This window comes from Rattus norvegicus, chromosome 1, assembly GCF_036323735.1.
Source record: "Rattus norvegicus strain BN/NHsdMcwi chromosome 1, GRCr8, whole genome shotgun sequence".
NCBI lineage: Eukaryota > Metazoa > Chordata > Mammalia > Rodentia > Muridae > Rattus > Rattus norvegicus.
Window position 1 is genome coordinate 173,075,785 of NC_086019.1, and position 16,387 is coordinate 173,092,171.

A 16,387-nucleotide genomic window follows, 5' to 3' on the forward strand; every position below is an offset into this window, starting at 1 on the left:
GTCATGTGTTTAAACAGTGTAAGTCAGGCTACCAAGGCTGAACCAACCAGTCAGTCACTAACGTAATATAAATTTTAAAAGTCCTAAGACCAGACACACAATGTAGGCCATGCTCCCCCCTAGTGGCACACTGGAGTTACAGAGGTTCTTTGGTATCAGAAAGAATAAAGTCAGGGCCTGAATTGGGGAGACCAGAACTCTTGCTTGGGTGATGCTGTTGCATATGAGCTCCTAGAATGGAAAGAAAAAGGCCAGCTAACTTCCTCTGTTGCCTCTGCAGAACTGGATCCAGACCATGCTTAGTTGGCTTTTCCTGAAGGAGGAGGATTTTTACAGACCCATGTTGTCTGCCAGTGGGTCAGTCAAGCTTGTAATAGCAACTTGTCAGGTAAACTGCAATGTCAAGAACTGTCTGGGTAATTCAATGAAATCTTGTCTCAAAATCAAAAATAAGGGCTACAGGGCTCAAGAGATTGCCCAATGGTTAAGAACTTGTGACTGTTGCAGAGGAACCAGGCGTGGTCCTAGCTCCCACATGACGGCTTACAACCAACCAGTTAGGAGATCCGATACTCCCTTCCAACCTCCATGGCACATACATTCTACACACACACACACACACACACACACACACACACACACACACACACAGAGGTAAACTAATATACATAAATAAATCTTTAAAAATAAACCATCAAAATAAGGGTGTAGTGGATTGGATAAGCTTGGACCACGGGAAGTGGGACTATTAAGAGGTATAGCCTTGTTGGAATAGGTGTGGCCTTGTTGAAGGAAGTGTGTCACTGTGCAGACAGGCTTTGAGAGTTCATAATGCTCAAGTTCCAGCCAGTGTGGACGTAAGAGTGTTCTTCTGCTGCCTGTGAGTCAAGATGTAGAATTCTCAGCTCCTCCAGCACCATGTCTGCCTGCATGGTGTCATGCTTCCCACCATGATGATAATGGAATGAACCTCTGAAACTGTAAGCCATCCCCAATTAAATGTTTACCTTTATATGAGTGCCTTGGTCACGGTGTCTCTTCATACCAATAAAACCGTAACTAAGACAAAGGGCCAGTGAGATGGTTCAATAGATAAAGGGACTTCCTACCAAATCTCAGAACCTTAGTTCAATCCCTGGGATTCATATAGTGGAAAGAGAAAACGAAAGTTGTCTTTGACGTCCATATGCATATCATGACATGCGTTTACCCATATACCTACCCAAATAAATACATGCGATATTTTCAATAAATACAAATAAATAAAGTGCTTGGGAGAAAGTTCAAGGAGACAGCACTGACCAACACATAAAAGGCTCTAGATTTTACCCTAGAAAGAGAGAACCTCAAGTTCGTACACAAACTTCAGCCAAAAGCCTGAGTGATATCTCCAGCCTCTTCCCCTTCCCGCTGCAATCCACTTACCAAGATCAAATAATTCTACTTGAAAAATAGATTTAGTAATCTGTCTCCTTTTCTCCACTTCCGTTGCTACCTATCCACTCGTTGACTGCTGCAGAAACCTACCTATTCTAGTTCCACCTCTTGCCCTCAAGGAAAATAATGAAAAATCAAACTCAGGTTCTCATAGACTGTCACACAGCAGTGAACACAGAAGCCTCTGTTGCCGACTGAACACACTGAGCAAATCGTCAGTCTAACAGTAGATGTATGCCCTCTGGTATGATTCTGACGTTGTTTCCCTGGAAACTGAACCTAAAACCCATGAGGCTAAGTCTTTAAAATTGCCTCCCCATAGCTTTAGATACTGATTGCCAGGTTCAGACTGTTTTATCTGCACTTCTGACCAAGCATGTATAAATCTAAATCAGAATTTATAAGCATGTATAAATACATCTTTGGCTTTAATACATTTGCTATTAATAGGTTGGCCCATAAAACTTTAGGAATCACTTAGATCTCCTATTCTATTATAAACAGCATTATAGATGAAAGAGATTCATAGGGCTGGTATGGGGAAGGCACAGAGCTTCCAAGTCCTCTCTATAAAAGTCACATGTTTGGCTCTACTACAGCTCTCAAAACCCAGCCCTCTGAGGTTTTATGGAAGATTCAGTGTATAAGCACAACAGATCGTATCATTAGTCATCGGTAACCAACTTCACTTTCACCCTCCTCTTTTCCCCAGGAGTAATGGAGTACGACTAAAGCTACAATCTTCTAAACACAAGCAGCCCCCATCTTGAGGACATCCAGCAGCCCTCAGGCACCAGGCATATACAAATAGACATATCCTGCCTTGGAGATGGCAAAGGACCTTGGAGTTGTCTGCCAGGAAACAGGCGGAAGACCAAATATACACTCCACAGCATCAGAACCTCACAAATCCATTCTCCACACGCTGTCTGAATCCCCTTTTGACACAGGATCATGTCATTTCCTGCTTAACACTTCAATGCTTCCCAGAGCTCTTAGGATGAGCTCTAGGCTCTTACCAAGATCTATAAGGCCCCAGCATGACTTCCTCTTCCCTCCTCTCAGCATACTTCCTTCCCTTCCCCACTCTGAGCATGACACTTTAGCTCACTAAAAATGTAAGATTTTTTTCCAGGCTGTCTAGCTTAGACTGGGACTCCACCCCCAATCTTTGCCCAAATGACTCTAATCTTGCCTCAACTTGACTCTCATCTCCTGATTTCCACAGTTGTCCAAGTCTAAATACAGCTCCTTTAGCTCCCTGTACTTATCCTTTGAATCACTCATTAGGATTTGTACCTGTGCTTCATGTAGGCACTCACTTCAAGTGAGTCTTCCCCATGTGAGAGCAGGAATGTTGACTCTTCTGTTATCATAGTCCCTGGACTTAATAAAGTCCAACACTGAACAACCACTAAAGAAATATCTGCAGGATAACTGTAAAAACCCTTCCTACAGGAAGGAGACACCAAGAATAGCTATTTCATGTCACTCATTGCATCTTTTCATAGATTTACAAACTATAATTACACTTTCTCCCCCCATATGTCTTGCCTATGGGCTTAACCAAAAATTCCTGTCAAGTCTCACTGTGGTTTGTTTCCCAGAACTTTCCTGGTAAGGTCACTCTCCTAGGGATGCATTCTAGAGTTTTATAGCCTCTCTCATTACTGGAATACCCACTCATAGGCCCTCCATTAGCACTGTGTCTTTGCCAAACCAAGAAAGCTGAGGAATGGCCCAGTTCTCACGATGGCAACATTCTCTGGGGTCAGCTCTATCCAAAGGTCAAACACTGTCTTCTCCCTTCCGCTGTATAGCACAGGTTACCATGCCGACAAAAATGTCATTTCTGAATACATGCAGCCAAGGATAACTGAATGTAGTCCAACACAAAATTACAAACGTGCTTAACACACAAGGTTTTGTTGTTATTGCTGTTGTTTTTGTAAAGTGATTGCACAATTCTCAAGCATGAACTTTGTTACCTAAAGTCATGCCAGGCTGACAAAACACTGGACACTGAAAAAACATGTACACCCATGGGCACGTGTGTGTGTGTGTGTGTGTGTGTGTGTGTGTGTGTGTGTGTGTGTGTATGTGTGTGTGTGTGGGGGTGAGAGAGAGAGAGAGAGAGAGAGAGAGAGAGAGAGAGGGAGAGAGAGAGAGAGGGAGAGAGAGAGAGAGAGAGGGAGGGAGAGAGAGAGAGAGAGGGAGGGAGAGAGAGTATAAATATGAGTTTGAGGCAGGGTGTTCTGTCACTAGAAAAGAACTGAAGATTGCTATGTGCTTGGAGAAATGGCTGCAGAGCATCCTTTCGGAGAACCAAAGTTCAGTTCCTAGCATCCAAATCAAGTGACTCCCAACCCTGACACTTGAGTTCCAGGGGATCTAACACTTCTACCCCCCAAGGACACCTGCACTCCCACCCACATATGCTCCCTATACATGTACAAGCATACACAGGGTTAAAAACAAAAACGAATACTTTTAAAAAGAAATAAAATTACTAAATGGAGAAAGTAATGAAGTCTTAAGTAAAAGCAACAACACATTGTATGATTAGACCATACATAAAAGACACTGTCTCCATCTAAAGTCCTGACTCCTGTATTTTCATTCAGCAGCCAACAGTGGAAGATCAATGTATCTCCAACCCACACCTCCCCTGTTGCACTGCCCCAGTATAGGCATAAGCACAGCACACCATGACACTGCATGCAACCTAGTGCTTTGAAAACTTCCCACTCTCTGTTGCTCACGCTGTTACTGAATCTGGCTGCCTCTCCTTCCCATACTCGTAAAGCCCTACAGCTTTCAAGGCCCACCTCAAGGACACCCCTTTTGGGAAATGTTTGTGGGCCCTCAGCAGCCTAGGGATGCCTGTCTTATGTTGTATGTAGCAGTTTATCCACATGACTTGCACACCCTGTCCTCACAAAGGCCTGAGCCTCTCTCTGTGCAAGGACTTTAGCAGCTCACTCATTGTAGCAATCAACATGTGTGGGATGGATGGATGGAAAGATTTACCAGATAAGCTAACAGAGGCATCTGTTCTCCAGAACAATGAATTTTAGACGGGCTTACACTGTACAAGGAGAATACATATCCATCTATGCCTCATAGAAGATATGATAGGCAGAATGTAGACTGGATCACTAAAAAACAGTATGGTGGCTGGGCAGTGGTGGCACACAACTTTAATCAAAGCACTCAGGAGGCAAAGGCAAGCAGATCTCTGAGAGTTTGAGGACAGCCTAGTCTACAGAGTGAGCTCCAGGAGAGTCAAGGCTATACAGAGAAACTCTGTCTCAAAAAGACAAAAATATCAAAACCTTCTATCTCTTTTTGTATTTATTCAATTTTATAATGTCCTTTTAAAAATTCCTTTTTATTCTTATGGGTGTTTTGTATCATGTATATGTGCATCTCGGGCCTGTGGGATGCCAGACGAGGGTATCAGATGCCCTGTGAGCCACTGTGTAAGTGGAAATAGAACCCAAGTCCTCTGCAAGAGCATATAGTGCTCTTACCTATGGCGCCACCTCTCTGGCCATCATGTTTTCTTGTAGGCCAGCTCTCTTCTTCCACCATATGAGTCCTGTGGATTGAACTACGATCATCAGGCTTGGTGGCAAGCACCTCCACCCATTAAGCCATCTTGCTAGCCTCAGTATTTTCTTATCTCTTCAAAGCAACATGGCTGCAATCCCCAGCAGAGTCCTTAAAGGGCTTTATGCTCTTGCTTTTCTACTAGTGAGTAGCAATGTGGAGGGCCATGGGCTGTTGCTGAATGGTAGCATGCTCACCTATCACTTGTGAGGACCCAAGTTCAATTCCCAGTATCACCAAAAGGAAAAAAGAAAAGCAAGAGACAATGTAGTAAGAGGGAGAGAAAGTAAAGGCATAAAGAAACACAAACTGGAGCCTAATCTAGCTTCAGCTTGCTGGGCTGGTAAGATCCTGAACAAATCCTTGTCTCCCAGGAGGATCCTGCTTTTCCTTCCACATTAAGAAGCAAACTAAACAAGCTATTCTTCAAGGATCCTCCCCAGTACTCACATCTCACACTCATGTGGGTATGTGTACATTAATGCGTACATTAATGTGTGTACAAAGGGAAACGTACAAGTGTGGGTGGCAGTCAGAGATCATTAGGTTTCTTTAATCACTCTCTGATTTGTTTACTCATTCATTCATTCATTCATTTTTTTTAAAGATTTATTTATTTATTATATATAAGTACACTGTAGCTGTCTTCAGATACACCAGAAGAGGGCATCGGATCTCTTTACAGATGGTTGTGAGCCACCATGTGGTTGCTGGGAATTGAACTCAGGACCTCTGGAAGAGCAGTCGGGTGCTCTTAACCGCTGAGCCATCTCTCCAGCCCTCATTCATTCATTTTTGAGGCAGTCTTTCACTGAACTTGGAGCTCACTGATTCTGCTCCGTGTTTGGCTAGCCAATGACCTCAAAAGATCTGCCTGTCTATCTCTGAGCATGGGGATTATAAATCAGTGTGGCTGTACTTTCACATGGATGGAGGGGAGCTATACCTGGCCTCGAGTGTACACAGCAAACACTCTATGGAGCCATCTACCTAGCCCTGGATGCTAGTTTAAATGCCTGTTGCAGCCACTCATCCCCTCAGTGATATACTTTCTGAGAAAAGCAGCACAAACATTTCTCATTCTCTCTTCAACCCTGGAGTTCTGGGGTCATCTGCCTACAATCATACAGAAGAACATCACCAACAAAAAGTAACCTTTATTGAAAAAAAATGGGAGATTCATGCTTCTAGTCTACAGGAAGAGGGCTGGAAAGAGAAGGAAGGTGCCAACTATAGAATGGGAAAGTTGGGAGATAGCCTGGGAAGTGTCTGGAAGAAGACTGAGGGCCTGTAGACACTCCTAGGCCATCACTCTTAAAGCTGCCTTATGATCTCTGACTTACAGAACAGTGAGCTGCAATCTCAAAGTCCTCTCGGATGGTAATCTGTTTATGCAAATCAAATGCAGGCTCTACTAGGGCCTTCAGATAAAGAAAAAAAAATTACCAGGGATGGCAATTCCAACCCTCCTCTGCCTGGAAGTCACATCTGGCTGGATCTTAGTATGCTGGCTACTGCTACATATATTTTCCTGGCACAGTCTTTTAAGAAGGCTTAACGCCTGTTGTTTTTTGTTTGTTTGTTTGAATTTTATTTTATTTTTTACATATTCACTTTATATCCTGCTTGCTGGTCCTCCCCCAGTCACCCCCACCTACAATCCTCTCCCCTTCCCCTTCTCCTCTGGGTGTTTGGGGGCCCTCCTGGGTACTGCCCCCTCCACTCTGGCACTTCAAGTCTCTGTGAGGCTATGGGTTTCCTCTCCCACTGAGGCCAGACAAGGCAGTCCAGCTAGTAGAACATATCCCATGTACTGACAACAGCTTTTGGGATGGCCCCCACTCCAGTCGTGCAGGGCCTACATGAAGACCAAGCTACACATCTGCTACACATGAGCAGAGGAGGCGTAGGTCTAGCCTGTGTATGTTCTTTGGTTGGTGGTTCAGACTCTGAGAGCCCCAAGGATTCAGGTGGACTTCCTGTGGAGTTCTTATCCCCTTGGGGAAAGGTCTGTATTTTATAGTGGGAAATTCTCTATGTCCTTGCTTCTACCCTAGTCCTCTGGTCATTCATTCTTCTTCACCTTAGCTTAAGACTCTGAACCACTGAAGTGTGGGACTCAGCTTATAATGACTTGTAAATGTCACAGATGTGAGGCACCTATGACAGCTCTGTGTAAGGCTGAGCCCACCTTCTTTCAGTTTCCTCCACTACACAGAGCCACCTCTACCTAGTTCACAATCCTCAATACAAATGAAGCTCTGGTTTTAGATCCTCGGAGAACAAGGTGTACAGTGGCTTGATACTAGGAGACATTTCACAATGTTCAGATACAAATAAGGTAATGAGAGCCCTCAAATCTCCAACCCCTGCCCCTCACTCATTTTAATACTGGAACACAGAAATATAGGTTCAAGACAAGACTAGACCATGGAAGCAATATTCCAGACCCTTTCATTCCAGAATGGACTTTTCAGACTAGCCTAGCCTAGAACTGAGTTCAACCAAGATCTTAATTATCATCTATAAGCTTCAGGGGGGAGCAAAGTACAAAAATGAGTGTATACACGTCCATGCCTCTGTGTGTGTGTGTGTGTGTGTGTGTGTGTGTGTGTGTGTATGTATGCATTTCTATGTCTATGCATGTAAGGACAGGCATGTAGGCATGCATGTAGAAGTCACAAGGCCACCTTAGATGTTGGCTGTCTAAGACAACCTAGCAAATAATAAAAATAATAAAATTTATTATAAAAATAAAAATAAAATGCTAGTAAATAATAAAAATATTGCACACCAAAGTTAACTAGACCCAAAGTCTATATATCTTAAAGAATTGTATACTGAAAGTGTAAATTTTAATGAGAAAAGCCATTTCAGAACTAACAATATTTCAAATATTATCTTTACCCCCTTTTTTTTAAATATTTTATTTATTTATTATATATTATGATTACACTGTCGCTATCTTCAGACACACCAGAAGAGGGCATCAGACTCGTTTCAGATGGTTGTGAGCCACCATGTGGTTGCTAGGATTTGAACTCAGGACCTTGGGAAGAGCAGTCGGTGCTCTTAACCACTGAGCCATCTCTCCAGCCCATCTTTACCCCTTTAAAACAGAGATTACTACTCATCTTCCAGCTTATTTGAGACAGGGTCTCTCTTTTTTTTAAGATTTTATTTATTTGTTTATTATATCTAAGTACACTGTAGCTGTCTTCAAACACACCAGAAGAGGGCATCGGATCCCATTACAGATGGTTGTGAGCCACCATGTGATTGCTGGGAATTGAACTCAGGACCTTTGGAAGAGGAGTCAGTGTCCTTAACCTCCGAGCCATCTCTCCAGCCCCAGGGTCTCTTTTTTAAAAAATATTTATTATTTTTGTATATGAAACACTGTCTCTGTCTTCAGACTCACCAGAAGTCTGAAGACATCGGATCCCATTACAGATGGTTGTGAGCCACCATGTCATTCGTTGCTGGGATTTGAACTCAGGCCTTTGGAAGAGCAGTCTGTGCTCTTAAGTACTCAGCCATCTCTCCAAACCTGAGCCTTCTTAGTCTTTAAATGGCATCCTTAACCAAGTAAGCATGTGGAACCTGGGAAACAAGTGCTCCCCAAATTATCTGGACAAGGCTGTAGAAGTGTTGTTACCCCTCTGTCCTATTTGCACTGGGTTCTCAACTCAGTTCTCCATGTAAACTGTGTCTTACTGCCTTGTGTTTTAGTGCACTGAGGCCTCTTTGGCTTCATTCTCCCACTAGCTACTAGTACTCTTTAGAACAAGAACAGTATCTTTTTTTTTTTTATTAACATGATGTTTTTAATTGCATTCTTTTATTTACATTTTATTTATATCCCATTTCCTGGTTTCCCCTCCAGAAACCTTCTACACCCCCCTCCCCAGCTTCTATGAGGTGCTCCCTCACCCACCCACCCCCTCCCACCTCCCCACCCTGACATTACCCTACACTGGGACATCAAGCCTTCACAAGACCAAGGGCCTCCCATTGACGCTTGACAAGGCCATCCTCTGCTACATATGCAGAGGGAGCCATAGGTCCATTCCTGTAAGACCAGTATCTTAAACTCACAATCTCAGCTTCAAAAAAACGTCAGCCTCTTAACCATAACTTGCCTCCTTGATCACAAATACTAGAAAACATTCTAAACAAGGATCTGGGAGAGAATTTAAAGTCATAAGGTCAGTTGCACAGTCTCTATCCCTGTGAAGAGATCTAGACATAGACTACATTACCATGACAGTCTCTAGAATCTTCCACTTGGAACTTGGCAGGTGGGCAAATTAATTCTCCCACCTACACTCAGAACTTGCCTTTTGAGTTCAGGGACTTTTTCCCTCCCACAAAGCTATTGTTCATTTTTTCACATTTTAATTAGATGTAAGCTCTTCTGTAAGGGGCTACCTCTTGCTCCTTTTTGAGTGCTTATGCATGTACAAAGTTCTCAAGATTTGATTCCTAGTATACATGTCAGCTCATGACTCTGTAACACCAGGCCCAGGGCATTGGACGCTTGTTCTAGTCTACTTATGCACTACATACATGTTGTGCACAGACATACATTCAGGTAAACATACATACGAAATAAAGATGAATAATCCCAGCATGGTGGCACACACCTTTAATCCAGCACTTGGGAGGCAGAGGAACAGATCTCTTGAGTTTAAGGCCAATCTAGTCTACATAGTGAGTTCTAGACCAGCCAGGAGTGCATATCATTTTTAAAAGAAAGAAAATGACCTGCATATATAAGTACATATATACATTCATCTATGATATATATTATAACATACAAGTTGTGTGCATACTCAGATACACCAAAGAATTCCAGAAATAAAATTCATTTGGGCTTTAATTTCTGTTGTGAATAAAACAGAAAAATACAGTTGTAGTGGCAACTGATAGACTGGTAACTCAGGACAGTTGGGCCTGTGCAGGGCTGCAAATGGGTAAATATCAATCAGGAAGAAGAAGTCTGAACTCCTAAAAGTCTGAACACCTGTAACAGCTTTATCATATGTATTTGTCTGCATATGCTGAAACACTCTTGAATAACCCCAGGGGTAACCCCGCTTACCAACTGTGTATGGTCCTCCCTAGATGCTATTACATCAGTTCACTAGTACTTAACTGAGGACTCAGCCTCTATGCTCATCTGGAATTTGGCCTGTAATATTCCTTTCTTGTTCTACATTGCATAACACTCATCATTTTTAATGAGTTAGACAAGACACACTACATATATGTCAAAGTACATAAGACTATACTTAAGATAGTTCTTTAAAAGATCATTTATAAACTAACCACATATTATATATAACAGGAAGAAATATAAAATGCACAATTTTATGCTTATACTTTGTAAAACTTGTAGCTGAGCATAAGGTGCACACCTATAAACCAAGCACTCAGGGCAGAGGCAGAAGGATAAGAAATTCAGGTAATCCTCAGGTACAAATGGGGTTTGAGGTCAGCCTGTGTTATATGAGTCTTTAACTGAGGGAAAAAAAAGAAAAAACCTTTTTAACTCACGTGATAGCAAGTAAAAAGATGAGAAAAGATTTAACAGAAGTCAACTGATGTGTTGAGAGTCCAAATGACTAAATACAGAGAATCAATGCAATCCAGAACCCAGCCAACGTAAAAGTTTCTCAGGGCTGAGGAGTAACTCAGTGGCAGAGTGCTTGGCTAACAAGTACAAGGCCTTAGGTCTGATCACCAAACAAAACAAGCAAATCAACACAAGTGTTTCAAGAGCTGGGCCTGAGCCTGGCAGTGTACATGTACAATACAGCACTTGGGGGACCAAGCCAGACCTCAAGGTCTAGACTGGCCTGGGCTACATTTATAACCCTTTCTCAAAAGAAAAAAAAAAGTGTTTGTATGCTATCAAAAGAACTCTGAGTAACATGGAACCCACAGTACAAACAAAACACTGACTCCCATAAACTGCTCTGTGACCTCTACAGACAGGGAGTCAGTCACACAACATGCACACACACACACACACACACACACACACACACACACACACACACACATGCATACCCTTACACACGTTTATTTTTATGTGTATGAGTGTTTTGCTCGCATGTATATCTGCAAATACACGCACGTCTGATGCCTTTAGAGGCCAGAAGCGGGTGTTGGATCTCTTGGGACTATTATTACAGATGATGTGAGCTGCCACATAAATCTAAAACTCCAGCCTCTTAACTGTTTGTTGTGCCATCTCTCCAGCCTCCAGGAAATGTAATTCTTTAAAAAGCTTTTCTAAGAGACACCAGGGATTAAGACCCAGAGGTAAGTGAATTTTGAATAACCTAGAGGCAAGTATATAACAAAAGAGGAAATCTATAGAGCAGAACCCCTCAGACTAAGAGGTATGATAATGACATGTCTGGTTTGAGAGTTTGTAAGTCCTGAAAAGCAGGAAGGCGGAGAGCCGCTTCTGTCCCTGACCAGTTGTCTTAGGAGAAACTGGAGGCATGGTGAGATAAAGACCTCTTCCGGAAAGCAGGGACAGCTGAGCTCTGCCTGCTGGGTCGACTGTCCATTCTGCTATGCCCATGCCTCCCGACTGGGGCTATGACCTCCCAAGCCTTATCAAGCACATTGGGCTGCTTGAGAATCTAAACAATTCATACCAGTCTCTTCAAACCATGGTTCACCGTGGTCTGAATCACAAAGTGGTATTTTTAACCATCAGAGTGAATCCTTGGGGATATCTAATCTTCTATACTAAGCTGCCATCTGATGCTGTCTGTAAGCAAAGACCAGGGTTTGAATGTGGTATCTGAAACGTTAGACGGCAGGAATACAGCACTGCAGCCCCTTCAGGCATTGTTTGGATATGTACAAACAAACTTATCTCCCAGAAGCAAAGTTCACAATGCTTGTCAAGACTCAGGAAGAGAGAGCAGCAAAGGGACCTCAAAGGCCAGTTCTTATCCTGGGAAGATGGAGAACGGCCCTGGAATGCAGATGAATGTTACTAATTAAATGTCACTGTCCTATAGAAGGAGATGAGACGCTTTATTTTGGCTTTTGTTATTTTTTGTTTTGAGACAGAGGCTCACTGTGCAGACTGGTTGACCTTTAACTCTATGTAGACCAAGCTGGCCTCAGCTCCAAAGAAGAAGTTTTTAAAAGCCATTCCTCCTCTTACCTCAAAGTCAGAAACTACAACTTTCTCAGCAAAGATTAGCTCTTACCATTGCAGATACTGGATATATCCTATTTTTATTTTTTTACTCTTATTTATGTGTATGTATCTGTAGTGTGAATATGCAAGCATGTATGTTGGTGTCTGCTGAGATCACAAGTGTCATATCCCCTTGAGCTGGACTTATATCTACCTGACATTGTTTCTGGAAGTGAACTGTTTCTCTGAAAGAGCAGCAGGCATTCTTAATCACTGAGTCATCTCTCTAGCCCTATATATCCTACTTTTGCACACAGCACAGAACTAGATTGCCTTTGCATAAGACGCCTGCACATATGTCTACTCACTTTGAGATCAACACAGAGGTACCTATGCAACACACGAAGAAAATGAGACCCCCCTCAGGATGCAAGGAAAGGAATTAGGGTGAGATGATAAGAGAAGGGATGGGTGTGGAGACAGAAGGAAAAGGAGAAACCAGCACAAGATTCTGAAGGACAAAAACAGGCGGAAACTTGTCTGGCTGTCAGAATGGATAATCTGGGGGAATTCCTGGGCACTACTCCTAAAGGGGTGAAAGAGCATACATGAGTACCACTTAGCCTAGGAAGGCTGAGGAAGGATTCAGAAAGCCTCCATTCCCTCAGTGTCTGGGTTTTCTTTCTTTGGGGACACAATTGCTGTACCCAGCACAGCAGATGCCACACCAGACTTCCCTATCCCAAGCCATGTTACTTCATAGCATACACATGAGACACTGGCTCACAAAACACCACCAGACAAGGAAGTCAGCCATTTCAGTCCTAAAGGTAAAGAAAGACACTCTCTCTCACACACACACACAAACGTGTGTGTGTGTGTGTGTGTGTGTGTGTGTGTGTGTGTGTATATATATATATATATATATATATATATATATATATATATATATATCCATATCCATCCATCCTGCCATCAACACAGATAGTATCTGCTATCAGTAATACATGTCTTCTGAGGAAAAGGCCATAGGGGCTGAGGAAGAAAGTGTTCTCAGGCAAATTCAACAAGGTTAAAATAAGGCTTTACTCTGTACACACCCAAGAATTACCAGATGACCACAGCTTTAATTAAATTACATTCCCTTCCAGAATCTAGGTTTCTCCAAACATAGCCAGGAGACACAAATCCAGCAACAATCTGAGGATCAGAGACCCAGAAAAGACTGAAAATGCTGGCAGAGGCAAGGAGGGAGATCTGCAGTTGGGAATCAGGTTTCAGGGTTCTGTTATTGTTTTAATAAATGAGACTATTTCACCTACTTCAATTTATCCAAGAAAGTCTCGAGATGGCTCTGCTACAGTTGACTTCACCTGCTATTCTGAAGGACAGAAGAGATAAGATACACCTTCCAGATAAGACCCACCCAACAAACCTAACTTCTTTCCTACACTACCTATGTAGCCCATCCCCACAGCTTAAACCTGTAGGACATAAGACTAGGAAATGAGATTGGAAGACTGGGATGGACCACAGCAATATGGACGAGATAAAGAGGAAAAATAAAGTAACAGGATACAGAACTTAGGACAGTACCAAGGATAAGGTCATTCTGACTAAACTCTGTGGAGTCAACCTCTGAGAAACATTGGAAACGGTCAGAAACTGAAAGCAAATGATGAACTGAGAACCTAGACAGAGCACACAGAACCTCCCGTCAGTCTGGTGACTTTAACCTCTTTCTTAGAAGAACCTGGACATACGGCTACCTTCACAGAGCTTCTGCAGCATGACTCCGTAATTATGGTTGTGCATTACCATGTAGGAGCCAGCACCCCATGCTCCCAAAACAGCAAAGATTTCCTAGACTGCAGGATACAGCACTTCTCTGGTCTGTCTTCAGGGGCTCCAGTGCAGCTGTGTCTATGGGGAAAACTAAGGGTCAGGACTCAGACCGCAATAGCTTTATGAAAAAGGCACATTCCTCAAAAATGCTTTCAAGTGACCTTCAATCCTGTTTTCCATTCTCCATCCGTGCTGGCTAACGTCCCCAGGCCACTCACCACATCAGGGCACAAGACAAAGCAGCATTCCAAAGGTGCTTTGCTATGGTCAGGTTCTAGTGGGAGTGGAGCTTTCTCCAACAAAGGAGGTTATCTAGAGAAGACAGACTGGCGTATCGGGATAAAGACAGGAGATGAGAAATGCAGTGTACAGTATACCTTATAGAGAGAGGAAGAAGCTTCTTGGGTGCTCTTCTTGATCATTTGGCCTCTTTCAAGAAAGCTTTCCTGTAGTTTTAAGACACAACTTTCTTGTTGTCCAGCTGCAAAGATACATGTAGTTAACAACCAACAAGTTAAACGCTTGGATATTCTTTGTTCAACAACTACTGCCTCTCTAGAGAGATAATAAATTCCCTCTTGCCAAAACCCAAGCGTTATAAAATACCTGCATTACACTGTTAGTTAAGCTGAGCAAGTCAGCAAATGCTTGATGACCACATAGCAAGGTCTTGATCTTCTCCTGACAATCAACAAAGATGTTTCTGGAAGCACAGGAGGGAGGAAAGAACATGGACTCAATGCTACCCTGACCCGAGGTACTCGTTTACCCTTTCATCTCTGCTTTCACCAACTTTGGGAGGAAAGGCCCCATCCCAGGCTTAAACTGGTGGCTCTAAAGGTGAGCCCCAGCACTCCGAGCAATGTGCAGTTCTATTTAGCTCCGTTCTTAATATACTGATGGGCCGACTTACAGTGGCAGCTGCTCGCAATTCCTAACCACGGGGGGAAGATGAACGGAAGGAGTGACAGGAAGAAGAACCAGCACTAGTAGGAGCCTTCCAATACACATTTCAGACGTAGGCCCTTCAGTTAGCTCTGTTTCAAATTAAGCCCCTTCCTCAAGGTCTGTTTCAAATTAAACCCCTTACTACAAGGTTTTATGTAGCTCAGGATGACCTCAAACTCACTATAAAGTCAAGGATGACCTTGAACTTTTGATCCTCCTACTTCCACATTTTTAGTACTGAGATTACAGGCACACTTTACGGTTTATGCAGGACTGAGGATCTAACCCAAGCCTATATATGCTAGGCAAGCATTCTACTAACTGAGATACACCACTAACCAGCCTCATCTCTTTTTAAAACATTCATTTACTAGTTTTATTTATGTGTATTTTGCCTACATGTATGTATTGCAACACGTGTGCTTGGTGCCAACAGAGATCAGAAGTCATCAGATCCCTGGGAACCAGAGTTACAGGATGGTTGTACGCTACCATGTGGGTGCTGGTTATAGAACCTAGGACCTCAGCAAGTTGTTGTTTTTAATTTATTTATTTTTAGTTATTCACTTTACATCCTACTCATTCCCCCTCCGGGTCACCCTCTCCCCTTCTCCTCTGAGCAGGTGGGGCCCCCCTTGGTATCCTCTCACCCTGGCACTTCAAGTCTCTCAGCAAGTGCTCTCAGCCACTGAGCAATCTCTCCAGTTCTTTGTAAGGACACACTTTCCCTATGTACCTCATGTTGGTCTAGTACTTGAAGCGATCTTGTCGAGCTAGCCTTGGACTTGTCCTGTCTAAGTAGCACTAAGTGCTGGGTTACAGGCATGCACCATTGCATCTAGCCATACCCCTGTCTTTTTAAACCTCAAAGATGTAGGGCATATGTGAGAAGAAATATGTGCCTTACAAGGCAAGAAACCATCACAGGCCAAGCCATGAAGGATTGACAGCTACCAAGAAGCCTTTCATCATCAGGGCAGCCTAAAAGCTGGGAGGTGGACTCATGCTCACCAGTCTACTCTCAAATACAGTAGCTCTGCCCCCATGACACTCTGCCAAGACTTACAGGCCAGAAGCATACAGGTATACGGTGGGTACAGGACAAGAAGGCCAGGCCCTGGATCAGCTCTATTCCTAGAGGGAGTGCCTCATACCAAGGCATTCAGCAGCGTAGGCACAAGTAAGCATCCCCACTCCCACTTTCCCGCTCTCCAGCCAGCGTCCACCATTCTCTCCAGACTTCCTGTTCGTTCCGGGTCTTCAGAAGGGCTCACTTCTCTGCACACTCAGCCTCATCCCTTTAGTTATTCATGCTTTTGATGTCTTCCTGGCCCCTTCCTACTTTACAGGGGCAAATGCTACTGCCCTCCAAAA

The 16,387-nt window shown here is 43.2% G+C and overlaps 1 protein-coding gene across 13 annotated transcripts in view; it reads right to left on the reverse strand.

The window, feature by feature from the left end:
- The window catches only part of Dennd2b (DENN domain containing 2B), a 150,729-nt gene that overhangs the window by 96,890 nt on the left and 37,452 nt on the right, over positions 1-16,387 (reverse strand). Inside the window, exon 1 of one of the 13 annotated variants that reach the window (XM_039078199.2) lies at positions 14,443-14,552. The exons of the other annotated variants lie outside the window; for them this stretch is intronic. The gene's annotated coding sequence lies outside the window, so the exon portion shown is untranslated. Of the gene's footprint in view, positions 1-14,442; positions 14,553-16,387 lie in introns of those variants that run through there. 13 annotated transcript variants of the gene reach the window in all.